The sequence below is a fragment of the Myodes glareolus genome, chromosome 9 (assembly GCF_982192425.1).
Source record: "Myodes glareolus chromosome 9, mMyoGla1.1, whole genome shotgun sequence".
Lineage (NCBI taxonomy): Eukaryota > Metazoa > Chordata > Mammalia > Rodentia > Cricetidae > Myodes > Myodes glareolus.
Window position 1 is genome coordinate 39,807,771 of NC_142034.1, and position 27,348 is coordinate 39,835,118.

General features: G+C 42.1%; 1 non-coding gene and 1 pseudogene across 1 annotated transcript; both read right to left on the reverse strand.

Moving 5' to 3' along the window:
* Nucleotides 1-9,890: 9,890 nt before the first annotated feature.
* On the reverse strand, nt 9,891-10,955 carry LOC148120854 (schlafen family member 1-like; annotated as a pseudogene).
* A 16,187-nt stretch (nt 10,956-27,142) lies between these two features.
* On the reverse strand, nt 27,143-27,333 carry LOC146893226 (U2 spliceosomal RNA). Its single transcript, XR_015738952.1, has one exon. It is a non-coding gene; the product is annotated as a U2 spliceosomal RNA (small nuclear RNA).
* Between the last annotated feature and the right edge of the window lie 15 nt (nt 27,334-27,348).

Here is a 27,348-nt window from a genome sequence, read left to right on the forward strand (position 1 = left end):
AAATAAGTTCACTTGACTGAGTACCCTGATAAGAAACAGTCTGTTGCTAGGTTGCAGGTACTGTTCTTAATTACTATTGTAACCTGTGCAGTTGATACAGATCAAAAGGAATAGCAGGTGTGTGTGTGTGTGTGTTGGTGATATTGCTGAGGATCAAACCCCTTTAATGCACCATCTTTGAGACCAATTCTCAGTGCTATAAATCTATAAAAATGGACACCTCGTTTGTTTAGTGCACAGGGAACGACTGTCGTATGGCTTATTTTGTTTGTTTTTGAGCAGTCTTACTGTGGTGCCAGACTGAGCCTTTGAACTAGATCCAGTGGGAGCCTTGTCTGCTCATGTTAGTGAGTGTTTGGGTGTCTTAGGGAAAGTGCCCATTTATCACTTTCCACTATCCCAAAGCTGAGTCTAACCTGGCTTGGCAATCTGGATTAATCAGTCTGGTGAATCAGCCCTGTGGTGACAGCTCAGACACCAAAAGGCACTATTTATAATCATGTCAGGAAACTCAAACATAAGGGGAAAGAAAGTTGCTCTGCCAAATCTTTAAACTGGGTTGAAGCACAGCAGATCCTAAACGCTGCTGTATCTGAGAGTTACTCAGGGTGGACACATGTTATAATGCTAAGGATCTTACAATTAGGAGGAACCTTCCTAAAGAAACATGCTTAACTAGCCGGGTGGCGAGTGGTAGTCCACACCTTTAATCTCAGCACTCAGGAGGCAGAGGCAGGAGGATCTCTGAGTTACAGGCCAGTCTGGTATATAGAGTACTCTTAAGGCCAACCAGAGCTACACATAGAAACCTTGTTTCAAAAAAAAAAAAACAAAAAAAATACAAAACAAACAAAAAAGGGGAATGGAAAGTTTACAGTATTAGATACAAACCTTGGCCAAGGTCCATGGGTCTTGAAGTATTAGTAACACACAATAAATCCACCTCTGCTTATAGAGCTTGTTCTTAAATTTTATCTTTATGTGTAGGTGGCTGCTTGTCTGTGTGTACACCATATGTGTACCCAAGGGGGCCAGAGGGCATTGTAACCCATGGGACTGGAGTTACAATGTAGTTGTGAGCCACCTTGTGTGGGTGTTAAGAACTGCTCTTAACTCTTAACCACCTCTCTAGCCCCCTTAGGGAACTTATTAAAAGTTTAAGAATAAGATAAGCATGTGTGTGTACATGTACATGCCCCAGTGTACTTGTGTGTGTGTGTGTGTGAGCACGTGTGTATGTGTACATGTCCTGCCCCAGTGTACTTGTGTGTATGTGTGTACATGTGCTTGCCCCAGTGTACTTGTGTGTGTGTGTGTGAGCACAAGTGTGTGTGTACATGTCCTGCCCCCAGTGTACTTGTGTGTGTGTGTGTGTGTGTGTGTGTGTGTGTGTGTGTGTACATGTCCTGCCCCAGTGTACTTGTGAACCTTCTTCGGTTTTCTCCTTCAACCCTGTGGGGTCTAAGGACAGTACCTAGGTCCTCAGGCTTGGTGGCAAACACCTTTCCCCGCTGAGCCATCTCACTTGCCCGCCCTGAGCGCTGGACTATTTGAATACCTCGCTCGAGGATGGACCCCAGGGTCTTGCACACATCCCACAGTCCTGAAGTTTAGAGGACAAATCCATTACTGTGGCATCCCTAAAGCTGACGAACGGCAACACCATTAAGAGTCCTAGGGAAAGAGACTGTACCATTTAAAAGGTAAAAGAACAAGAGGCAACTCCAAGGGTTTAAAATTCTTTCCTTGGTCACTTCTTCATGCCAGCTTCAGAGAGCACTACCATGAAGAGGCAAAACTTTCCAGATCATTCTTAGTCAGTCGAACAGTTTGTTAAACCAGGAAGTCTTGCTCAATTCTCTCTCTCTCTCTCTCTCTCTCTCTCTCTCTCTCTCTCTCTCTCTTAGCTTGGAGTTTCATTTGTTCAGCTGACATTTATCCCAATGACACACTTTCTGTTAAAATATAGATCAATGTTTTGTAAAATTTGCTACTTCTATAATTTGTTACCAATAGTTACTAATTCAAAAGTGAGTGGGCAAATTCTTGAAGAAGCTGCCCCCTAATGGTAATGAGGGGCCCCATTGTTCCTGTTGACCTATCTTAGAATCTTCCTGACTTAGCTTCCATCCAATAATTTGTTTCCCGGGGTGTGGCCATCTACCCTTTTCACTTTTTGCCCTCTGGCATCAAAATTCTCTTCTGCCCATGATGTTCTCTGCACCTATCCCGGCCTTCATCACGGGCTTGTATAAGGACTGGGAAAAGAACTCCGGGTCCTCTGAATTCTTGCACTAGGTTAGAACTCACCCTGTTCTTGTCAAATGGGTCTCCTGTCATCGCCACTGCACCTACGCCCAATGGTTGTATTGTGTTGGGAATTCTTCCAGTCGCCATGAATAGACAATGTGCACTGCCATGAAAGTCTTGCTGTGAAGTGGCAGAACTAGATAAATCTGTTTGCTTCACCTCAAAAGACTTGGGGCAACCCCAGGAAAGGTTGGAAGGCAATCTAACAAGTCAGGACTCACTGGCGCTTAACTCTTGAAGACAGCATGAGATTGCTGTCCTTTGTACACGGCCTTGTCCACCAAACTTTCTTTACTAACATTTCTCTTCAATATCCAGGACCCATCATCAACAGCTCCTTTCAGGTAGGCTGGGGAGCTAAGCAAAGGGCTGGGGATGGATTAGCTGCATTGGTTAGCCTGAACTAACCTGAAGGCAGTGGATGGGCTTGATTGTTGTAGAATATTACTGTAAGATGTGTTACATTTGTTTATGCTGTGGAACATTCGCTTAATAACGCAAAGGTGAATTGCATTCTTTTATGCTGCATTTCTTTAACTCTGTGAAGCTGTGTTTCTGTGCCTGTCTGAAACACCTGATGGCCTAGTAAAGAGCTGAACCGCCAATAGCAAGGCAGGAGCAAGGATAGGCGGGGCCGGCAGGCAGAGAGAATAAATAGAAGGAGAACTCTGGGAGACAAAAAAGAGCAAGAGAACACAGTGGGGCCTGTCATCCAGCCATCCAGCCATCCGGCCATCCGGCCATCCGGCCATCCGGCCATCCGGCCACCCGGCCACCCGGCCACCTAGCCACCCAGCCACCCACGGAGTAATAGTGAAGGTAACAAATACAGAAGTAAGACAAGTAAAACCCCAGAGGCAAAAGTTAGATGAGATAATTTAAAGTTAAGAAAAGCTGGCAAGAAACAAGCCAAGTTAAGGCCGGACATTTATAATTAAGAATAAGCCTCCGTGTGTGATTTATTTAGGAGCAGGGTGGTGGACCCCCCGAAAAGACCAAAAACAACCATCGATATATGATCAGACCGACCGACCTCATTAGTAACAGGATTAGCAATACTACAATCCATCCAGGCTGGGCCCCGCCCGCCCGCACGCGGTGGGGCTCCATCCCACGCAGACTCTGGGCTGGGCAGCCGGGTCCTCCCCTCAGCTCCACGGCCTCCAAGTCCCCTCCCTCTGGGCTCCGCATGGAGGGCTCTGGGGTTCGGGGCTGGCTGGCCGAGACCCCGGAACCCGGGAGGAGTGCCGCCCGGAGCCCTTCGGGAGGACCCGCGGTGTCCGCCCGCTGCTGGCTGCCACTCGCCGGGCTGAGTCTTGGCTTCCGACCACGGGCTCCGAGAGGGACAAGAGCACGTGGGAGGCGGGTGCTGAGGGCCGGGTCTGGTGGCTTGGAAAGTCTTGTTCCTCTCTTGTGGAGAGAGGTGTGGGGCGCAGAGGCGCAGGCTGCTGTGCCTCTCACTGTGCCTTTGTATGGGGAGAGCCCAGGCCGGGCAGGTGCTGCTGTCCCCTTGTCAGTTCCTGCTTACAGGATTTGAGGGTTTCTATGAGGGAAGGAAGTAGGAAAAGCTACTCGCCAGCTCTCAACTCTCCCCTTGGCGTTCCTCTGGATGGTTTGGGGCAGCTGTTGGAGATAGGACAGAAGGTGATAGGAAGCTAAAGATTGCAGAGGAAAATGGGCGTGGAGATTCTGCCCGCGTCTGGGCCGGTATTATTTTGGAACTGAGTATCCGGCAAGTGAACACTTGGAATCAGCTTTAAAACTCGGGGGTTCTATGTAGGCTTTGTGGGTTTTTCTAAAAGCATACAGGCGTATATGTGTTCAGGGGAAATAATTTTAGATGGATGTGTTGGGAGATTTATGACAAATCAAGAGACTTCAGAATTTCCTGATTCCATGTCTGCATAAAGTGTTTCAGAAACTTTCCAGTGTGCGGAATAAATCTCATGACCTGGCCTTTGCTCTCAGAAGCTGATCTCTCTTGACTTTTCTGTTTCATTTTCCCCCTCTAATCCTACAGTTGATGCTTGGAAATATGCTTTCCTTCGTTACATAGTTGACTCTCTTAGGGGGTGGGAATACTCTAATTTGTTGTTTCATGAATGAGGATGCCCTTGACATCTGTCTTGGATTTCTGTACCCATTTGACAAACACCTGTTGGGAAAGCATCGCTGTCTAAGAGTAGGGTCCGTTTTAGCAGTGCAGGTAGTAGGTGCCTGCTTGCTGCAAAGGAGCAAGTCTCTTCCCACTTCTTTGGCTTCTGCTTTATTTCTAAATACTACTTGAGCTTTAACAGGAGTGTTGGTGTGACCCCAGTAATAATTATCAAAACCTGTGGATCAGTGAAAGATGTCAATAGTAAAATACTAATTTCCGAAGCTGCCTGTGTTTATTAGTGTTGTAGAGGCTTTGCTTATGTTTTAGTAAAGTTGTATAGAAATACATCAGAGATAAGATTAAATTGGATTTTGAGATTTTGCTGTTGCAGTGGTGTTGGTAGGTTTTGTTTGGTTTGGTTTGGTTTTTGTTTGGTTTTCTCGAGACAGGGTTTCTCTGTGTAAGGACGAGTTAATCAGCCCAGCTGATTAACTGTAAAGATGGAATATACAGAGTCTGGATTCTATATATTTTTTCTTTGAATTTTTTGACTGCAGAGAGACATTTTGGGGGTTGCTAAGCTAAATCAACATATATATTTTAAAGGTATCTTAACTTCAAAATTTGAGTCTAAGGCTATGTTGCTTTGAAAAAGAGGTTCTGATTTTATTTCCACAGAAAATGAGAATCTGTGGATTCCTTCCAGACTAATGTGGTTTGATGGAACAAGGTCCCCTGAAAGGTCTCCATAAACTCTAAAAATACTTTGCCCAACAAACAACAGGAAGCAATTTGGAGAAAACTATACCCAAATTCTCAAAATGATTATTTATAAATGTTTGTTTTTGTTTCAAGGAGGCCACTTGGTCATTCTGGCCACTCAGCAGCACAGACCCCCGAAATAATCATATAGAAATTGTATTAATTAAATCACCATTTGACCTTTTAGCTCTAGATTCTTACTGACTAACTTTTACATAATAGTTTAACCCATCTCCATTAATCTGTGCATCACCACGAGGTAGTGACCTACCAGCAAAGTTTCAGCACATCTGTCTCTGGCAGAGGTTCCATGGCTTCTCCTTACTCCGTCTTTCTTTCTCCCAGCATTCAGTTTAGTTTTCCTCACCTATCTAAGTTCTGCCCTATCAACAGGCCAAGGCAGTTACTTTATTAACCAATGGCATTCTCAGCATATAGAGGGGAATCCCACATCACGTTTTCATTTAAAGGGGGTTGATTTTAAGTGATTAATGATCACAGTCAATTTTTTAAAAAAGAGGATATGATAATAGAGATGAATATTTTGCATTGGTATGGATGTTGGTCTATTGATAAATTTTTTTTGAAAGTAATTTTATTAAATTATAAAAGTTTCCATGTCCGCCCCTCTTCCCAGCACCCTCCCACTCCCCCCACTCCCTCTCCTCCTCCCTCTTCGTCCCTTAGGGCAGTCAGGGTTTCCTGCCCTGTGGGAAGTTCAAGTTCCTCCCCCCTCCCTCCAGGTCCAGGAAGGTGAGTATCCAAACAGACTGGATCCCCAAAATCCAGTATATGCAGAGGAAACAAGTCCCAGTGTCATAGTCAATGGCTTTTCAGAAAGACTTCGGGCCAGCCACATTCAGAGAATCCGGCCAAATTCCGAGAATCTGGTTAGATCACGTCCTCGTTCAGTCCCAGTCCAACTGGCCTTGGTAAACTCTCATTAGATCCGTCCCCTTGTATCAGTGGGTGATAGCATCCCTCGCAGTCCTGAAATCCTTTTTCATGTTCTTCCTCCTTCTGCTCCTCATTTGGACCTTGGGGGGCTCAGTCCAGTGCTCCAATGTGAGTCTCCGTCTGTATCGCCATCCATCGTCGGATGAAGGTTCCCTCTGATCTTGCCTTTCTTGCTCATGTTCTCTTTCCTTCTGCTCCTCATTTGGACCTTGGGGGGCTCAGTCCGGTGCTCCAATGTGGGTCTCTGTCTGTATTGATACAAATTTAAGGTCAACTTTCCAAGCCACCAGACTCGGCCCTCAGCACCCGCCTCCCACATGCTCTTGTCCCTCCCATTGGCAGCCCAGGGTCAGAAGCCAAAAGGGGTTGCAACCCACAGGTGAGAACCATTGCCAGACTTAAGTGACCATGTAACCACTAGACACGAAGGCAGAGTTGGGTGGCCAAGAGAGTAAAGACAGTCACGATTTTTTTCCTTCCTCCCTCTCCCTCCCTCTCCCTACCCTAGCATTGTCCTTAAATATGAATTAGCCCCTTTATATTTTAAGTAAATAATTTTATTCTACCAGTGAGAGCTATTTCTTCCAGCTTTTCTACCCTTATCATGGCTGAAGGAAAAATGGAGGTTACATGGACCCTCCAATGCTTATGACACTTTAAAAGTATAATTGTGGGGGGAGAATGTCTTTGTTAGGTTTCCTAAGATCAGATAGTATATATTTCAGATGTAAACCCTAAAATTTTGTAAACTTTACCTTAGGATATAGATTAAGAGAAATGACTTTGTTACTTGGTTAAGGTGGATTTTGACTCATAAAATTAGATTGTTTTCAGAAATTTAATAATAGAATTTCTGTATGTTGGGCTGACCTTGTTTGCGAATAGTTTACTACATTGGATTCTAGAAACAATGCAAAGATGAGTCAAAGCGTGGAGGTCACTGTAGGTCATGAGTGGGACAACACTATGTACCATAAAGGAGGCAGAGATACTGCTGTTAAGGTTCCTTTCTTGTCTTGTTTTTAGGCCCTCCAAGTGGGCCTTGGGGGGATAAGATTGGATCTTCTATTGTGCTCAAACTGCAGGCTTCTCAACTCTTCCCTGGAGGGGCAGCGGTAAGAAATCATTTGTTTTTTTTTTTTTGTTTTTTTTTTTGCTTGTTAAATTTTTGTGTATGTGATGTGTGATATGTATATATGTGTGTGTTCATATCTATATGGGCATATATGAGTGCAGAGTGGAGGCCCAGGTGTCAAAGGCCTTCCTTCACCACTCTCTATTTACTCTTTAATTTTTCTCATATTTTAGGAATATAATTTACATTCTATGTACAGATACTAAACTGAGATCTGGAATGATACTAGGATTTGATTTGGAGAAACTCTGGAAGACACATTTTGGCAGTGATAGGGGTAGTTTTCATATCTCAGAGTAGGCTAGAAGCATCCTCAGAGGCAGGCTTGTTAGATGAAATTAGACTTCATGCAGATGAATTAGACTTCAGCAGTGCCTAGGGAGTGACCTGGATCACTCTGATCTAGGAAAAGCCTTGATCTCAGGTCCTCAGATGTCTGCCTGCTGTTCATTTCTAAGGGTGCAGAGATAGGATCAGTAGCCACCTTTATCCCAAGCATGCTAAGGGATAAAGAAATATCGAGAAATGATTTATCCTTGCCAGTTCTTTAGATTGTCATGTGACTTTTTAAACTAATAATTAAAAGAACTACCCCTCCCCTTTTATGCACTCGCACATGGGGAGGGGAGGGCCCCACACACAGGGAGCAAACATGATAAAACCTTTTGAAATAGGAATGACTATTGTCTTGAGACTGAATACTGTAGATTTGAACCCTTTTTCCTCCAACTGTCCAGAGGATTGCCATATCTTTTCCAGACCTGCTGGGTCAAATAGTTTAAAAGGTTGAATTTGTTCTTGTTTGAATGGAGAGGCTGTAGTGTTCCCCTTGGAGCTGAATACAGAGACATTTAGGGACCATGGAATCATGACTCTGCAGAGACCAATAAAACCTCCTCTTCCATTTCCAGAGGCTCATACAGGATGAATTATGGTTAAGAGCACTGACTGCTCTTCCAGAATTATTTAATTCTGGAAGAATTTAATTCCCAGCAACACACAGTGGCTCACAACCATCTGAAATGAGATCTCTCATCTTCTGGACTGCGGGAATACATGCAGACAGAACCCTAAATACAATATATATATTTATTTAAAGTTTGAATTATTTCTCAGACCTCTGGCCCCAAAGCAGGCCTGAAAACATTGGAGGTCTTTTGCCTGTGTGTTGTGGTGAGAAATCTGTCATGCTTCTCCCTCTCCTTTTTCCTTTTCCTCTACTCCCACCCCACCTTAATCCTTGTCTTTTTGTAGCTAGATCTCTACCCACTCTCCTTGACTTTTTGAGTCTAAGGACCCGAAATGTTAGCCCATGCTATAGCTGAATACTGTTATCTCCATGGACTGATCAAGCTTTTATATTATTCTTCTACCCCAGCCAATCTGCCTTCAATCTTTGGTAAATACAGTAGCTTTAAAAGAAGGTATCATAGAGCCAAGTGTGTGGAACATTTCTGTAATCCCTGCACTGAGGATGCAAAGGCTGGAGGATTGCAAGTTCAAGACCAGTCTCCACTACAGTCAAGTATCAGACCAGTGTAGACTACACATCCTTTTTGAGAGTGGGCAGAAAATTGACATTAGCTCCCATAGGTGATCTCAGGTCATTATTGTCTATTGTAGGTCTTCGTGTGGATTGGCAAGAAAATGATTTTTCGAAACGCATCTTAAATGTTCCACAGGATCTGTATGAGAAAGGCTATGTGAAGGATGTGGATGATGGACTGGGGGTAAGTACTGACTCTAGGGGTGGGCAATTCTAGATACAAATATGGGGACTTGGGGTCTGATTCATGACATACACCCTTGCTAGCATGAGGGTTGTAAGGCCAGGACAAGTGTGGAGTGGGGAAGTGACCTTAAACAGTTTAGTTTTGAAGGGGACTGGTCACCTGCAGAGGATTTCTTGGGTGTTAATTGAGTTTTTTAAGGAGATACTGGTTTTTCCTCTCTGCCAGCTGTTAGTATGTGAGGGATGCCAGAAGCACTGTCACTTTCCCCTTGTGGATCAAGACAGAGAGGTGAGGCACGTAGATGTCAGCCCATCAGCTTTATTGTTGTAGAGGTATTTGCGCAAATGGCTTATGAGTATAGCAGCAGTGAGATTTATGGGATGAACGGGGAATTAGCTAGGCTCCTCCCTCACTCTCTCAACTGGCAGTGCTAAATAACCAGACTTCCCTCCACAGAGACAGCTTTTATCCTTCAACTTATTATATGACTGAGAACTCAGAAAGAGCATGTGTTCAGTGCTGTGAGCTGCTTTCAGAGGAAAAGGCTGAGCAAGTATGGCCCGATTTCTCTTTCCAAATTGGCCAGTCAGATAACTTTTCCCTGGCCTGGCCTCTTCAGAGGGTTTTCTTTTGCAGACATGACACACCGCAAGGTACTTTTCTCATCATAAACTCTAGGTCTGTGTGTTGTCTAATAATGTGACTGGAAGGGAGGACGGTTCAGGGAGAAGAGTCAATGAGAAAGATGGGGAGAGAAACAGCAGACAACCGAGGCACAGATTGGTGAAAGAAATGCCTACTGCCTGAAATGGAGCTCAAGTGGGAGATGCTGGCACTTTCTTTACACATGAACAGAGGTGGTTGATGTAATACCCAGGGTGAGAGGGATCCGTGCCCCAGGTAGGTGGCAGGAGCAGTTGAGACTTCAGCTCCACTGTTGATCACTGAGTAGAGTCAGAACTAATGATCTTGTCTCAAATTCCAAAGAGAAAGTCTTCCAACTTCCCAAGCTAAATGTGTTCTAATTGCTAATCCCCCTTCCTGACCCTGGCCTGCTAGACACTAAGATCTTGGCCCATTCCTCTGAGGTAATTCTCTTCACTTGCTTGTCTTCCACGTGCCAGGACTGAGGCTCTGCAGCGAACACAGCACAGCAGAATCTCTCCACTCTGAGTGCACACACATATGAGCACACGGCTCCCTGTCTGAGGACTGGGATGAATTTGCATGTGTACTGTATCTTCTCCTGCTTCTCTTCACAGAAGTGAGTGACAGGAAGCTTTCTGATGTACTTCTCTATTTCACTCTCTAGAAAAAGAAAAGTTCTCTTCTCTGCTTTAAAACCAACTATTTGCTTTTCTTTTTCATCTAAACCAATGAACAAATATCCTCCGTCAGTGTTGGCAAATCCTGACACAGCTTTATCGAGAATTTCTTTAACTCGCATTATGAAGTTATCTGTGTTGTATGATTTATATTCAACATTCTTGGATTCACTAAAGGAGAATTTTTCCATTTCTGTGAGTTCTGTCTGGTAAAAAAAAAGCCGCAGCCAGCTCTTGCATATGCAGTTCTTCTTGCACGTGGAGCTCTTCTTGCCCCTGGAGTTCTTTTTGTCCGCGGATGCAGAGGTCTCCTCGCACATCTTCCCCAGGCCTTTTGTCAGACAACATTGTTTTTATTGGAGATCTTAATCCAGGATCCTCCAAGTCTTTGAAGAATTGCAGGGCATTTCACAAGTCCATTTGAACACAGGAGGCCCCATTTCTCATGTACAAATTGGTTGCAATGGTGGTAGGCTTCAAACCAGAGTTACTCAGACTGCATGATTTCACAGAGATAAAAATGCAGCATCCTTCCTGTTTGAAGTGTAGATGGTTCTGTGCAAGTGGCAGAATACCCTTGAAAGAGGTCTCCAAATCTTCTCCTATTCCATGTTGGTTGTAATTATAGTCTTGACTTTCAATATGAGCCCTGACCTTACCTCCTTGGGAATTCAGCAGAGCACACACAGTCATTAAAATGTTTCTATGCTGTTGTTTCCTGCAACGATTCTACGTTTCCTCCATACCTTTTTGAATTTTTGCTCTTAATTTTCATCCAAACCAGTGAACAGATATCTTCCATCAGTGTTGGCAAATGCAGACACTGTACAAGGGAGAATATCTTTAGCTCATTGCAACAACTTGTTTCAAATAATTTACACACAACATTTTTGGATTCCGTAAAGGAGAATGCACCATTACTTTGGTTTAAAAGAAAAATCATCAACCAGCTCTTGCCCGTGGAGGAGTTGTTCTTGCCCATAGAGGAGTTGTTTTTGCCCGTGGAGGAGTTGTTCTTCCTGCCCGTGGAGGAGATGTTCTTCCTGCCCGTGGAGGAGATGTTCTTCCTGCCCGTGGAGGAGATGTTCTTCCTGCCTGTGGAGTCCTTCTTGCACATCTTCACTGGGCCTTTTGTCAAGCTACCTTGTTTTTATTCGAGATTTTATTCCGAGGTTGTCTATGTCTTTGAGGAATTGCAGAGTGGTACACAAGTCCATTTGAATACAAGAGGCTCCTTTTCTCAAGTATAGATTGGTTTAATGGTTGCAGGCTACAAATCAGAGACATCCGGACTGCACGATTTCAAAGAGAGGAAAAAGGTCCTTTCTGCTTGACATCCTGGTGGTTCTGAACAAGCAGCAGAAATGCCATGAAAAGAGGTCTCTAAATCTTCTATTCCATGGTATAGTCTTGATTTTCAATATGAGCCTGACCACACACAATCAAGAATTAAGCAGAGGACACACAACTCATAAAATACTTGAAATCTGTTGTATCATATGAGAAGCCTGCATTTCCTCCCTTGCTTCCTATCCATGAGCCAGCTCATGTTCATGGAGTTCTTCGTGCTCGTGGAGTTGTAGTTCCTGCCCACGGAGTTGTCGTTCCTGCTCCAGGAGACTTTCATGCACAACAGTTCTTTATATCTTTGAAGAATTGCAGCACAGTGCACAATTTGAACACAGGAGGCCCCTTTTCTCAAGGACAAATTGGCTTAATGGTTGCAGGATGCAAACCAGAGATATCCAGACTACATGATTTCACACAGATGAAAAAAGTCCTTTCTACTAGTCGTACTGGTGGTTCTGAACAAGCAGCAGAATGGCCTTGAAAGAGGTCCCCAAGTCTTCTCCTATTTTGTGCTTGGGGAGACTATACTCTTGATTTTCCTTTATGAGCCTTGACTACACCCCCTCAAGAATTCAGAGCACACACAACTCTTAAAATGCTTTTATTCTGTTGTATCATATGAGAATCCTTCATTTCCCTCCTACATTCAACTCAGGAGCCAGCCCTGCCTGTGGGGGCCGCCTTGGAAACCTTCTTGTACGTGGAGTTCTTGCAAATCTTCACCAGGCCTTTTATCAAGCAATCTTGTTTCTATTGGAGATCTTACTCCAGGGTTGTCTATGTTTTCAAAGAATTGCAGAGCAGTAATCGAGTCCATTTCAATGACGGGTCCCGATTTCTCATGTATGAAATTGGTTTAATGTTGGCCGGCTGCACACCAGAGATAATTCAGACTCCATGATTTCAGAGATGAAAAAGTCGCGTCCTTTCTGCTTGAAGCCTAGGTGGTTCAGCACAAGTGGCAAAATAGCCTTGAAAGAGGTGTCCAAATCTTCCCCTATTCCGTTTGTTGAGATTATATTCTTCATTTTCAATATGAGCTTCGTCTCCTCTAGAATTCAGCAGAGCATACACAAGTCTTCAGATTCTTGTATTCTGTTTTATTCTTTAGCAGGAAATGGATGGCATTCAGACAGATGCCTCTAGTTCTGCAGGCAGTGCAGGTTGGTAGGAAGGCATAGAATGGCGGGGCACAGCAGTGGCAGGAGCTGCATCCTGGGAAACAGATAACTCTGGAGCATTCTGTGCTAGGATGATGCTTTGCCTCTCACTTGGAAAAGCATGCTCTAGTTCTAGATTATAAAAAGAAAAAACCTTTCAGAGATCTCAGGTTCTTAGATCTCTTTAGTTCAGGGATGCAGTTCCTTCCTGCCTAATGGCAAATTTCCCCTAACTTCCCATAGAGTAGGGTCTCCAAGAAGATGGAGCACCCTTGGAGGGACTTGGAGTCCTGTACAAGTCTAGGCTGTGCATAACCTTTTCTCCCTGCCTCACTGGTCCCTACTTGACCCTCTCAACCCAACCCAAGCAGCCCGAGGGACTTTTTTCTCATCCCATGCTCCCAAAGCTTCCAAGCTCTCAGCAACTGTGAAGGAGGCTATGCAGGTGCCAAGGAGCTCAGGTTCCAGGAAAGAAGACAAAGCAACCTGGCTCTTTAGATCTCTGGGTTGCACTGGAAGCCCCACACCTCACTCCAGAGCCAACAGAGTGAATTCTGGGTAAAAAGCATGACTAAAGATGGGGAAAGAGAGGGCTAAAGATGTTGAGATGGAGGATGCTTGTTGTGTGATATGTTGTTTCATACAAATGAGTCTTGCCTGGAGATCAGAGGGCAGAGCTGGCCACTCATTTACCAAAATGGCCTGGAAGTGGGAGGCACATGCCTTTAATCCCAGCACTAGAGAGGTGGAGACAGGAAGTGATATGGCTGGGTGGAGAAAGGAATATAAGGCAGGAGGAGACAGGAGCCTGGCCCATTTGTTCTGAGGATTCATAGAGGTAAGAAGTCTCTCTAGTGGCTGCTGCTCTGCTTCTCTGATCTTTCAGCTTTCACCCTCAGTATCTGACTCCAGGTTTTCATTGTTAAGACTAATTTGAACTGCACCTCATATGGCGTTCTGATGTGGGTCTAAATTGCCACATAAAGCCTGAAAAAGCTTAAAAAGGATTCTAAACACAAGAATGAAGTCAAGCATGACTTCTTGGTAGCTATGTTTTCTCTGGTGCACTCTGTTTGTGGTGGGAGGAGGCATGACTCCTTTAAGAGATGTTATTTCTGACTTAGAGGCAAAAACGGGTGGCTTTTGAAGAGGTCCTACTACTAAACACTTAAATGGTGTTTGTCAGTATTTTATTGAGTATATTTACATCAATATTCATGAGTGAGATTTTGCCACACCTACTCCAGTGTCGTCTCTGTGACATGATATATGTCAATATGCCGAATGGGAGCTCTGTGTCCTATGGGACTAGACTTCCTGGAGGTCAATGGCAGATGACCCGGTATTGGCGGCCCTTGAGGCATAGACAGGTTTCTGGATTAGCTGGCTATGTGGGATATGGGCTTTGCACAATCTCTTTCATAATAATGATAGTCTTTATATATACAAGACAAGGATTGTCTCTTCAGGAACAGCTCTGGGATAGGGAAGCACAGTAGGGGAATGTATAAGACTACACAGAACCTTTGTCATACACAGGGTGTATGATGAGCAAGGGAATAGATGGATTAATGTTGATGGACAAAGACTGTTATATTATACTTTGAACTTTATGGATAGGCTTGCTAGATCCCAACCCCCATGGTGTCTGCTGCATTAGAAGGTACTAAAAAGTATATTTCAGCAGGTGCAGAGAGCTGATTAGGCATATTTGGTCACTAGATGCGATAAGAAAAGGGGGGGTTAGAAAGAGGAAGCACCATGATAGCGATAATGAGACAGAAACTTTCTATTCATAAGATGAAACTACTTGTCTGAGGTTTATGTTCCCAAGGACAAGATTTTCTCTTCTAAGGATGCTTATGTCTAATATCTGTCCCTGATAATATGCTTTTCTTCAATATCGCAGATGTGACTAAAAGAAGCTTTCATACTGTGCCAACCAATGATATATGACCTTCTGATTTGTTCTTTGTTTGAATACTATATAATGAAAACATGAATTCGGTAAAATCGCAGCAGATTCCAAACACTCTCTTGTGTGTTGTGTCTGTCTGTCATTTGCCGAACTTGTGCCTTCCTGTGTACCAAGACCCTGCTTCTCCCATGGTCTGAGTGACTCCCCGAGCCAGTCCGTGGCAGGTGGCACCCGAACAGGGACCTTGGACAGGTAATTCCTCTTTTCTTTTCAAGGTAACAAGTAGGCTCTTCCCAGGAATCTGCAGTTCCGCCGCTAAAGGATTATGGGTTAAGTGCAAGTAATCTTGAGGTAAACCATGGGGCTCACTAAGTCAAAGCAGGAAAGAAAGTTATACTCAGTATTTAAACATCTAATGGCAAGTAGAGGACTGAACGTATCAGAGCAGTCTTTGGGGGATTTCTTCACAGATATGTTCCTTAAACAATTGGCATGGGAAAATGCCAATGCTCTATGCCAGGACATTATAAGGCCCATCAGAAATACATGAACCATACAGGACTACATTAAAGCCTGTACAGACGCCTCACCAGACATAGTCCTAGGGATGGCCTATGCTGAAGCAATGAAGGGACAGAAGTTCAGCGTCTATGTTAAGCAAACCTATGGAGGAGGTCAAAGGAACCCTTCAGCTCCCACTTGTTATAAATGTGGGGAATAAGGTCATGTACAAAAGAATTGCCCTGGGGAAAGGAAGGAGGGCAAAAGAGGCCCTCCCCTAGGTAATTGTCCAAGATGTCAAAAAGGGAGACTTTGGAGAAATGAATGTAAATCCAAGTTCCTTAAGGATGGAATGCGCTTAGATAAGAATAAAAATTAAAATTAAAATAAAAAACTAGGCAAATATAAAACAAAAAGTCTGAGATCATGGACAGAGAAAAGTTAACAAAATTTTTTTTAAAAAAAGCATCAGCAGCTAAGGACACTCTCTGTGCCTCTTTTCTTTACTGAGCTAAATTCTTCACTGTGATAACACTCAAGGTCTCTTCTGCTGGCTAGCAGGTTCCCTTCTTAACCCTTTCCTGTCTTGATACAGTTTATAAGAAGTTTTCAATTATACCAACCTGTAACTTTTTAAAAAAAAACATTAATTTAAAACTGAATGTCAAAGATGCATTGTTTAAAAAATGCTTTTCTTTCCAATAAATAAATAAATATATGGGTTACAAATACTTATCACCTTTGATTAAGATACATATTTCTGCTTTTATTTTATGCAATGTTCTGCTGGATAAAAATCACAAAAAAAGACTTCGATAAAAATTTGCAATTGTCTGAAAAAAATTTAAAAAGTTTTTAATAGAGGTTTTTATATTGTCTAAAAAACAAAAACAAAAAACTAAAATAATAATAATAATAATAATAATAATAAAAGGGGTTTGTCTAAAAATGTCTGGCTTAACCAATAAAACAAAGATTGAGAAAGAGCCTAACCTAAAAATTACAAAAGGTATATAAAATGTCACAAAAGGTTATAAAAGGCCAAAAGATGTTTGCTGTAATTTCTTGTACTTAAATGTTTAATGGTTAATTCTGGCTTTAAAAAGCTTTGTTTGTCTTGCTCAAGGGTCATGTTTATTTCTTTAAAAAATATGTATGCTTGTTTTGTTAAAAAATTAATCTTTGGTAATTGTAAGTTTTGTACTTGTAATTTTTTGTCTGAACTCTGGTCATTAGATTCGGGTTCGCAAAAATTTGGATGTCTTTTTGATATAAATAATGTTAAAACTGTTTTATGCTGTTCTTTATTGATATACAAGAATGTCAGTTACCACCGGGAATAGCTGGGACTAGACTCCCAAAGAAAAAACAGTTATAAAGAAAACACCAAGGCCAGGTGATAAATCACCAAAAGCATCAATTATAATATAATAGGTTGTAAAGCATAAATGCTTATAAAATGTTTCATATTGTTAATATTTAGATTTTAGCCTCATTGTCTTTGCTAAAAATGATTAATTTAAAGGTTCAATCTGACAAAAATATGGTATATACTTCTGGTCTGTTAAAAATACAAGTTAATAATCAGTCATCCTCAAAGTACTAATATAAATATAGGGGTAAGCCTTATTTAGTCCCCTATATATGTTGTAAACCTTAAAACAAATAATTAAAAATAATAAAGTCTGTCTATTCAGAGATACTGGACAGCCCTAAATACTTCAAATATGGCATTTAAAATAATGTTTAAAAAGCTTATATCAGACAGAGACCCTGAGATCCTAACAGTGACCCAAGGTCTCCAAAGAAGACTATGGTACACCAGTGTCTCCACCTGGATAACAACGACGCTGACCCGCGGTGCAACCCCGGCTGCCAGGACCTGGTCCAGACTGTGGACAAATGGTAGGCCCTTGGAGAATTGATTACACAACTTCTGCCTAGACAAAATAAGGTCAGTCTTTTCCATGTCCTCTTCCACAGAAACCAATCACCTTGTGTGTCTGATAAAGCCTGCTGTTCTGATACTTCTGTCTCCATACTCTGGAGACCTGGGTATGACTGTATATGGGCTGGTCTGTGTCATTTTTGGGTTTTGTCTGTACTTAAGTATAATTTATTTATCCTTCTAAGATCTCTGATTGTATTAATGGCTAGGTCAGCTATAATATCAGTTTAAGAGCAAGAAGGATTTCCAGATCCTTCCACAAAGCTATAGTCAGCTTGTTAGCTCATTATATATATAAAGGTCGAAGAATATAAAAGTTCATAAACATTAAGGGTCTATGTTTAGATGGAATGTTCTCCAGATCTATTAAGTTCATTTGAGTCATCACATCTGTTAGTTCCCTTATTTCTCTGTTGATTTTCTATCTGACAAACCTGTTCGGTGGTGGGAGTGAGATGTTGAAGTCTCCCACTACTAATGTGTGGGGTTTGATGGGTGATTTAAGCTTTAGAAGTTTTTCTTTTACATATGAGGGCCCTTATATTTGTGGTAGAGATGTTTAGCATTGAGATTTCCTTTTGATGTATTTTTTCTGTGACTAATATGAAATGTCTTTCTTTTGTCTCTTTTGATTTAGTTTGAAGTCTATTTTGTTAGATAATAGAATAGCTACACCAGCTTCTTTCTTAGGTCTATTTGATTGGAAAATCTTTTCCCAACACTTTGAGACAGTCTGTCTTTAAGGTTGAGGTGTGTTTCTTGTATGCAGCAGAAGGATGGATTCTGTTTTCCTATCCAATCTGTTAACCTGTCTCTTTTTATAGGTGAGTGGAATTCATTTATATTAAGTGATATTAATGACCTGTGATTTCTAGTTCCTGTTATTTTAGTTTTCGTTATTGATGTTGTGTGCTTTTTTGGGATTTGCTGCTGAGAGATCATCTACTGTCTGTATTTTTAAGGATGTAGCTAACTTCCTTGGGTTGGAGTTTTCCTTCTAGCACTTTGTATAGGGCTGGGTTTGTGGCTAGGTATTAAATCTGGTTCTGTCATGGAATATCTTGTTTTGTCCATCTATGGTGATTGAAAGTTTTCCTGGGTATAGTAGTCTGGGCTGACATCCGTGGTCTCTTAATGTCTGCATAACACTTGACCAGTACCTTCTGGTTTTTATTGTTTGTACTTGCTGTGGGAGCTCCTTTAGCTCCTTCAGCCAATAGCCTTCAGGATACCGGCCCACTTGGGGATGGTCTCTTATACTATAAATTCAGCGGTAAAGCTTGCACTCACTCTCTTGCTTCAGACTCTCTCTTCCAGCTGCTTGACTCTGTTCCTGTTCCCCATTTATGCAGAGGACTGTGATCTATGACAGTGATCTGTGAGTCTCCCCTAAATAAATAACTCTTTATTATAGATAATTCTGAATTAGTGTGGGATTATTTTGTGTCTTGCACTGTTATCTGGAGCCTGAACATAGGACCAGTCCACACTATTTGGGATTGGTCCACCAGCCATGTGGCACACATTGGGCACTGACTCTCCCACCTGCAGCTCTAGCCGGCCCTCAGATACAGCAGGCTGCTGCTGCTCAGAGCTCCCTGGCTAGTGACCCAATGCTGCCTCTCTGTGCATTACACGCCAGCCCACACACTGCTGCCTGTGATCCCTACAGTGCACACAGTCTGCATCTTGCACTGATGAAAAACTTTGGGTTTTCTTTTTCCTGGGCCCCAACTCTCGTTTGATCACCTTAATAACTACTCTTAATTTGTTAAACAAAGCATATTTTTCAGTACCTAAGTAAGCAGTGTGTGCTGTTCACTACTGCTAGCATCTCTAGGCCACATGGCTGCAACTGCGATACCATAAAGTATGCTGGCCGATAAAGATTATTACACCTATTCCAATTCATTATAATAGCTTTATGACAGGTAAGATCTGAAAAACTACAAAAATGACTAACAACCAGGAGTTCAATAATTATTTTGCTTATACTATGGAAGGTATTTTACAAGGCTGACATGATTTTCCTTCAACATCCCTTTATTTGAATCTAGGAATTAGCTTTGTTTTCAATATTATCTCATTAAAAAGTGGTTCATTACTACAGAGAGGGAGAGCATCAACTTGACAAAATTATCTGAAAGAATTTGTGCTGTTGAATCTAACTATTAAAATCTGTTTAAAAGTTATGAAACGTCCAAAGATGAGACATTATCTTTACTGTACAAGTTTCATACTTTGAAATCCTCAGTGAAGACATTAGAACAGAACACTGGACAGGAGGTTCAAACTTTTAAAAAGATTTGAAGAGATTGAGGAATTTATTGAAATTGATGAGCAGGGACAGAAGGTAAAAGGGCAGGATTTAGTCTCATCAGTATGTGCCAGACCCCTGGATGACTTATACAGAGTTTCAACTGCATATCCGGTAATTTCCTCGAAAAGACCATTTGGCACAAAGTACCCTAAGGTAGTTTGTCAAACAGTCAAAGAATATGCATGGGAACCCATATGTATGAGTGATTAAAAAGAAATAAAACAAGCAATAGTTTCTTATGGGCTGCATTCACCATTTATCAGGGAAATGGTGAAAATGTGGGCTTTAAGCACTAAGGCAATGCCACACGATTGGCTTCAGTTAATCTCAGCGGTCCTAGAAAATAGACCTCACCTGCTTTTAAAGTGTTATTGGAGAAGAGAGGCAAAAATTTTAGAGCAGTGAGGGAAAGCAAAAGGATTTGAGACTTCCCAAGATCAAATTCTTGGCAAGGGCCATTACTCTGATCCTCGGGACCAGGCTCGCTACAACGAACACACCTTGTCCCTATGTAGCACAGCGGCTTTAAATGCTTGGGACAGGATTCAGGAGCCAAGAAATATGATTGAGTCATATATTAGGGTTAAACAGGGCCAATACTTTGTAAATCAGCCACTGGAAATAATATGCAAACAATTTCCTAAGACTATAATTTACCATTACATGGATGATATTTTATTATCTGATTCAAATGCAGGTAATTTAGAAAAAATGTTTGAAGTAAATTTTTGCCTAACTGGCGATTATAAATTGCTCCTGAAAAAATACAAAGAGGAGATTCTGTCAGTTATCTAGGTTACAAAACAGGTTTACAAAAAATTAAAAACAAAAGGCACAAATTAGGAGAGACCAATTGTGGACTCTTAATGATGTTCAAAGACTGTTAGGCATTTTCTGTCTGACTGGCTGTTAGAATAACACCTGATCTAATAGATCATTTAAACAAAAATGTAGATGGTGGCAAAGACTTAAACAGTCCCAGAGAATTAACAGCTGAAGCAGAAAAAGTTGATGGTTGTTAAAGAGAAATTACAGGAGGTACATATAGACAGTGTGAATCCAATTCTTAATTGTATTCTAGTCATCTTGCCTTCCAGAATTTCCCCTATGGGAATTTTAATGCAAAGAGAAGATATTATCTTAGAATGGATATTTTACCACATAAATGAAGTAAAAAATTAAAAACATATGTGGAAAATGTCTCCAAATTAATTATAAAAAGGAAATTGAGACTTAATCAACTAGTAGGTATAGAACCAGCAGAGATTATAGTTCCATTTACTACTGATGAAATTACAAAATTATGGGAAGAAAATGAACCATGGCAAAGAGCTTGTGCTAATTTTTAAGGAGAAATTAATAACCATTATCCCAAAAATGATGCTTAACCTTATAAAGAGAACTACTTAGATAGTCATATTTACCATCCTCTTATGATCTAGTCATGCCTTTTCCAATACAAGACTTGTACTCCTTAGGATAGAATGTTTATTAAAACATTAGGATATGTTCCTTAATATTGTTTATGCTAATTGTAAATCTAACTTTATAATTGATATCTGCTCCTAGTGTACATAGTTTTGTATTGGGTTTAGAACTCTCATTTAAACAAAAGGGGGAGGTGCTGTGAGAACTCCTTCAGCTCCTTCAACCAATAGCCTTTGAAGATACCAGCCCACTTGGGTGTGGTCTCTTATACTATAAATACAGCTGTAAAGTTTGCACTCACTCTCTTACTTTTGGCTCTTGCTTCTGGCTGCTTGATTCTGTTCCTGTTCCCCATTTGTGCAGAGGATTGTGATCTAGGACAGTGATCTGAGTCTCCCCTAAATAAGTAACCCTTTGTTATACATAATTCTGTACTGCATCTTCTGCCATTTACTGCGAAGTCAGGTGTAATTCTGAAAGGTCTGCCTTTATTTGTTGTTTGGCCTTTATTCTTTACAGATATTGATATTCTTTCTTTATTCTTTGTTTAGTGTTTTGATTATTATGTGGTGAGGGGATTTTTTTTGATCCAGTCTATTTGGTGTTCTGTAAGCTTCGTGTATCTTCATATGTATATCTCTTTTTAGGTTAGGAAAGTTTTCTTCTATGATTTTGTCTAATATATTTTTTGTGTTTTTGAGTTGGACTTCTCATTGATATCACACTCCACTGTGAACACGCTCAGCCATGCCCATTTCCTCTCTATTCACAACAGCTAGGAAACAACCTAAATGACCTTCAAAACTGAATGAATAATGAAAAGGGACATGTATACAAAGGAATTCTACTCAGCTGCAAAGAAAAATGAAGCCATGAATTCTGTAGGTAAATGGATGGAACTAGATCATATGCCAAGTGAAGTAATCCAGACCCAGAAAGACAAATGCCACATGTTCTTTCTTGTCTGTGGTCTTTAGCTCAGAATCTTTAGATAAGAGTAACCACAGAAACCAGGGAAGTAAAAAGGGAGCAATTCCGGGGAGCTCTAGATTGGCACAGTGCTATGAAGCAGAAAACAGGGAAACTGGAGTGGGGCTTTAGCCAGAGAGGGGGAAGGTAAGCAATACAGAGGGGGCAAGAAATAACACTAAGAATGTTTCATAAGACATATAGACCCTATGATTTTATGCTTACCTAAAATTGCATGTAATATATGTGTGTACGTGTATACAAAGATATATAGTTTAAAGAAGTTACAACACTTGGGGTGATAATGCTCCCCAAAAGAGCCATGAACTAACAAAGCCTCCAGTACCATGTATGAGACACATGAGTTCTCTTTGACCTGTAGTCCAAGAGGACCCCCAAACACAACAACATAGGCTATTGCTGCTGCACTTGGTTGCCTCCCAGAATTTGGAAGGAAGACCCTATTGCTGAAGACGTCACACCCTTGTGACACAGGACTTGGAGGAAATGATCTGGAACTGGCCTCGGAGCCTCCTCCTTGATGACTGGCTCTTGCAGTGTTAGAAGATTCTATGGACGCTGCCAAGGGAGAGATGCATTTGGTAGTCCGCTTCACTGGAAAGCCCATGAACCACAACAGTGACTGGCCTGGCAAGATGGCCACAATTGTGCTATAGTGGCACCTTTATTTTGGTTACCAAGGGCTGTCTGATTGGATTTAAGGGTTGCTCAACAGGAGCAGGAGGAATTCATGCCTAGTACTGTAAACCTAGCCAACTACACATGGCTAGAGGGGACATAAACCGGAGACGAGAGCTTCCTGCTGCTCCTTCCCTAAGCCAGTGTGACTTGTTTTCCCAGTAACTATCCTTCTACAGATAAGTGCAGCTCTCACCCCTCACCAAAGAAGCGTTTTTCTGCAACAGATGGAGACTGTTACCGGCACCCACACCGATCAAAATGCAGGTAATTTGTGAGTGGAGGTGCCAGTCCCATCTGATACATCTGCAACACAACTCCCTACATCTAAGGCTCAGGGAAGATCTTGGAAAAGCGGGGAGGAAAGTTTGTGAGAACCATGGGACCATGACCCCTGGCTGCTGCTAGACTGAATCTCCTCGACACAACAGGGGAGCTGCACCCATGAGCTCTCAACATGACCTGCGTAATGACGCTACCAGTTGACATGCTAGTGGGGACAGGGAACGTCTGCATAGTCCCAGCCCTAGGCAAAAAGCTGCAGGAGGTCAATGACTACTAAGACAGGGAGAATTGGGTGCTTGCAGAGATCAGCTCCCACAGACACCAAATCCCATAACTTTGGGAGTATCTTAATCCCAAGGTTAGCCCTGAACACATATACATGCAAGCAAAGAAAGCTAAATGAACTTAGCATGTTGTATATACACATGCACATAATACATATATAATATATATGTATAAATAATACATATATAAAAATAATAATAAATATTATTGTTATATGGGGCACACGCCTTTAATCCCAGCACACAGGAAGCAGAGCAGGCGAATCTCTGTGAGTTTGAGGCCAGCCTAGTCTACAAGAGCTAGGACAGGCTCCAAAGATACAGAGAAACCCTGTCTCAAAAAACAAACAAACAAACAAAAAATCCTGCTCATGAATTTGGGAAGGAGTTGAGGGAGGTAGATACCATGTTCATGCATGAAAATTTTAAAACAAAACCTATTTTAGAAAGAGAGCTATAGATATTTTGTTGGTGCTGTGACGTGGGCTTGGTCATGTCGCTTGTGCTGCACAATGACATTTCAGTAACTGCGCTGTGTGTAGAGGCTGACTGTGTGCTTTCGGCATCTTTGCTCTTTTGCCTTTATGCTGACGGCATACAAAGTGCCGGCCCTAGATGACCCATCAGCCACAGATGAACGAGAAACATGCGAAACCAACTTGAACTCAGCTCAGGGCCAAGTTCAAGGAATTACAACTAGGTCAAGGGATCCCAACGGACAGTAAATGTATTGATGAGAAATACATATTGATCCTTTACAACTGAGATTTCAAGGTTGTTTTGTAGCAACGACTGACAGATGCAGGCAGTTCTCCGTGTGACGACTCTTGGGCTGACCTATTCAGACCTTGTTTGCTGGACCTGGGATCTGAGGACCCGAAAGAACAGGGCAGACTACAGTCTAGTGCTGTAGACAACCTCACCTCAGTTTCAGTGCACTTTTATATGCAAATGTAACAAAACAATGGTTCAAGGAATGTTGAGTTCAAAAAACATGATCAGAAAAACATATAAATAAACACCAGTAAGCGCATACTAAATATTGACAGAGTAGCCCTTTCCCAGAACTTCCTCAGAAAAGATCAATTCAAAAACAATTGCTGGCTCGCACTATAGATTATATCTGGGAAACCATGAAGGCAAGGTGTAGAAGGCCATATCCAGATTCAGGGTACACTGACCAGATTGGGTTCTATAGCTATGTTCTGACATCCAACAAGAATAAACTTGCCTTATGAGTGTAAACGTTTAATACACGAGGCACAAAATCAGGTCCGTGAACAATCCAGGGAACAAAATGCACCTGAGGTAAAAGGTCCTCTGCCTTTTCTCCTGGAGCCTCCCTCATGGTTCCTCAAGGCCTTGTTCGCCATGCGTCATTCTTTTGACCGTATTCCGACATCCATTACAGCACAGTCTTCAAAGTGTCCTTCTCAGTGGCTTCACGCACCCTCGCTGCTCACAGAGTTTCGGCGATCACTCTGTTGGATGTGTCACTAGCAATTCCGCGCTATTAATATTAAGACAGGCAGACGAGTGGTGGTGTTGCACACTTTTAATCCCAGCACTCGGGAGGCAGAGGCAGGAGGATCTCTGTGAGTTCGAGGCCAGCCTGGTCTACAAGAACTAGTTCCAGGACAGGCTCCAAAGCTACACTGAGAAGCCCTGTCTTGAAAAACAAAAAACAAACAAAAATGAAGACAGACACATAGGCGTGCAGCCCCTTCTTTTACTGGTATATTTACAAATTCCCAGAAGTAGGATTTAGGGGGTGAGGTGCAGAAAAGAAACATCTTATTTATATTGCTGTGAAGGGCACAGAACACTCTGTCATCACACTTGTTAACTTAGGGTGTTGGCGGTGGTGTTGGCTTTTGTTCCCAGTGCTGAGGGTCAAAGCCAGAGCCTTGTATGTGCTAGACAAGCCTGTAACACTGAGCTACGTCCTTAGCCTTCCTTTTTTAAAAGGTTCATTTTTAAATTATGTGTATGTATATGCATATAGGTGTAGGTGCCCATGGAGGCCCCTGGAGCTAGAGTTATAGTTGGTTGTGAGTCACTGAGCATGGGGACTGGGAATTAAACTCAGGTCCTCTGGAAGAGCAATGCTCTCCTTTAACCACTGAGCCATCTCTTCAACCCCCACCCCCAAACAATGTCTTATTATGTCTGTGATTGTATACCTGTACCATTAACCTAGCAGACATATAGAATTCTTTTACTTAAATAAGGGGGGGGGGACTGATATCAGCATCGATTACAAAAATGAGTACTCATGTCTCAGAAATAGTTGACTCTGCAAAGGAGCATGCGCGGTAGAGCCATGCCTAATCACTTGAATCCAGAACCTCAAAGAAATTACTTGGAGAATTGTAGTAGAAGCATGGATCACTTAACCTTGATATTGCATATGTACAGTTTCAGCGAAAAGAAAAGATGACCCCGTTCATGAATGGGACTTTTAAAAATAATTTTTAGTCAAGCATGGTAGCATACACCTTTAATACCAACCTCTCATGTGCTATGAACTCTAGCATGAAGCTATAACCCCAGACTGGGTTTTATTTTATATTTTGAGACCAGGTCTCACTAAGTTACCCAGGTTGATGTTCAACCCGTCATCCTCCTGCCTCAGCCCCGAGAGTAGCTAGGATAACAGGCCTACACCACCAAGCCTAGCTTATTCTAAATCTTGTTTGAATGATTTAGGAAATGTGTAGTATATTTTCTATAAAAAGTGTATTATAGAGGAAAACACACACACACACAAATCAAAATACAAATACAAAACCCTCATCCTTCTTTTCACAACGCCCCCAATTGTTACTCAATTTTGCTCTTTCATTTCCAGTGCTAGCACACTGGCAGATATGCTTTTGCTGAGTTGTAATCATAGGCACACTCCTCTTGGTGCCTGTTGGGGCTGATGTTCCACAGCCCCTTCCCACTCTGCAGTCTCCCACACGGCAGACAAAGCATCTTCCAGGTCACAGCCTAGGCGCAGCAAGCAGACCTTGGTGCCTTTGAGCAGCGAGGGACGGCAAGGCAGGTTTCCTGCAGCCTGAGCTCAGGCCTGTGGGTTAGCACTTCACTTCATGAAGGACTTAAAACTAGGGCAAGGCAGGGGATGGGGGCTCCGGAACTCCAGGGGACTGGGCCACAGAGCAACATAAGATAGAAGCATTCTTCTCCCTTCATCTCCTCACGGGTCACTGTGAGAAGATGGTACAGGTGACAATTGTGTCCTCCGTGAAGAGTGGCAGTTCCCAGGTAAGGAATCCAGGAGGTCTGTAAGCAAAGGTTTCTAGACAGTGGTTGCATATGCTCCCCCAATTTATGCTGTTTGACATAATTATTTGAATTAAAGGCAACTGAAAAACTGCAGATGCAAGAGACAATCTAATTCTTTCCCCTTCTGCAAAGAGGAGAGGAAAACTTCCAAGGACACATTTCCTTTGCCCATTCATTCATCAGATGGGAGAAAGAGCCATTCACATTTCGGCTCCTGTGAGTAGCGCCACAGTGAACACAGATGGATAGAGTGTCTTCCAAAAACAAACGCACAAACCCCAGCATTTAGCATTTAATTATCCTAGAAATGTAGATGAAACTCGTGGTGCGATAGTACAATAAAATAGGATTTCGTATATGCCTTTTTTTTCAATTTGCTTTTTTCTCTCACATACATGGGGATTAAGATTAACTGAAACCTTTTGATCTTAGTTTTTTCATGGCAGGATTTCTCTGTGCAGCCCTGGAACTCACACACCATCTGGACGAGCACAGCTACATTAGTGACATTCTGCGTCAAAAAAACAACAGTGACAAAAAATTAATAACTAAACTGGAAGCCTCACAACAGTAAAACAAAATTCTCACGAGTTACAGGAAATACCCTAATATTCTCAGGTTGTATGAGGGGAAAGACACAAGCTATTCTTAGACCACAGATACTCCCCGAGGGGGTGCACCGTTTCTGGAGGTACTGCAATACCAGGTCGATGCGTGGAGTAGACGGAGCAAGCTCCTATTCCAACTCCTAGTTCCAAAAATCCATTTAATATATTGTCCTCGGATAGAGGACGTATCAGATATTAAACTGATAAGAACAGATACTACACTTGATCTTAGCCAAAAGGCCGAGAAGCGATAACCACATCGTGCAG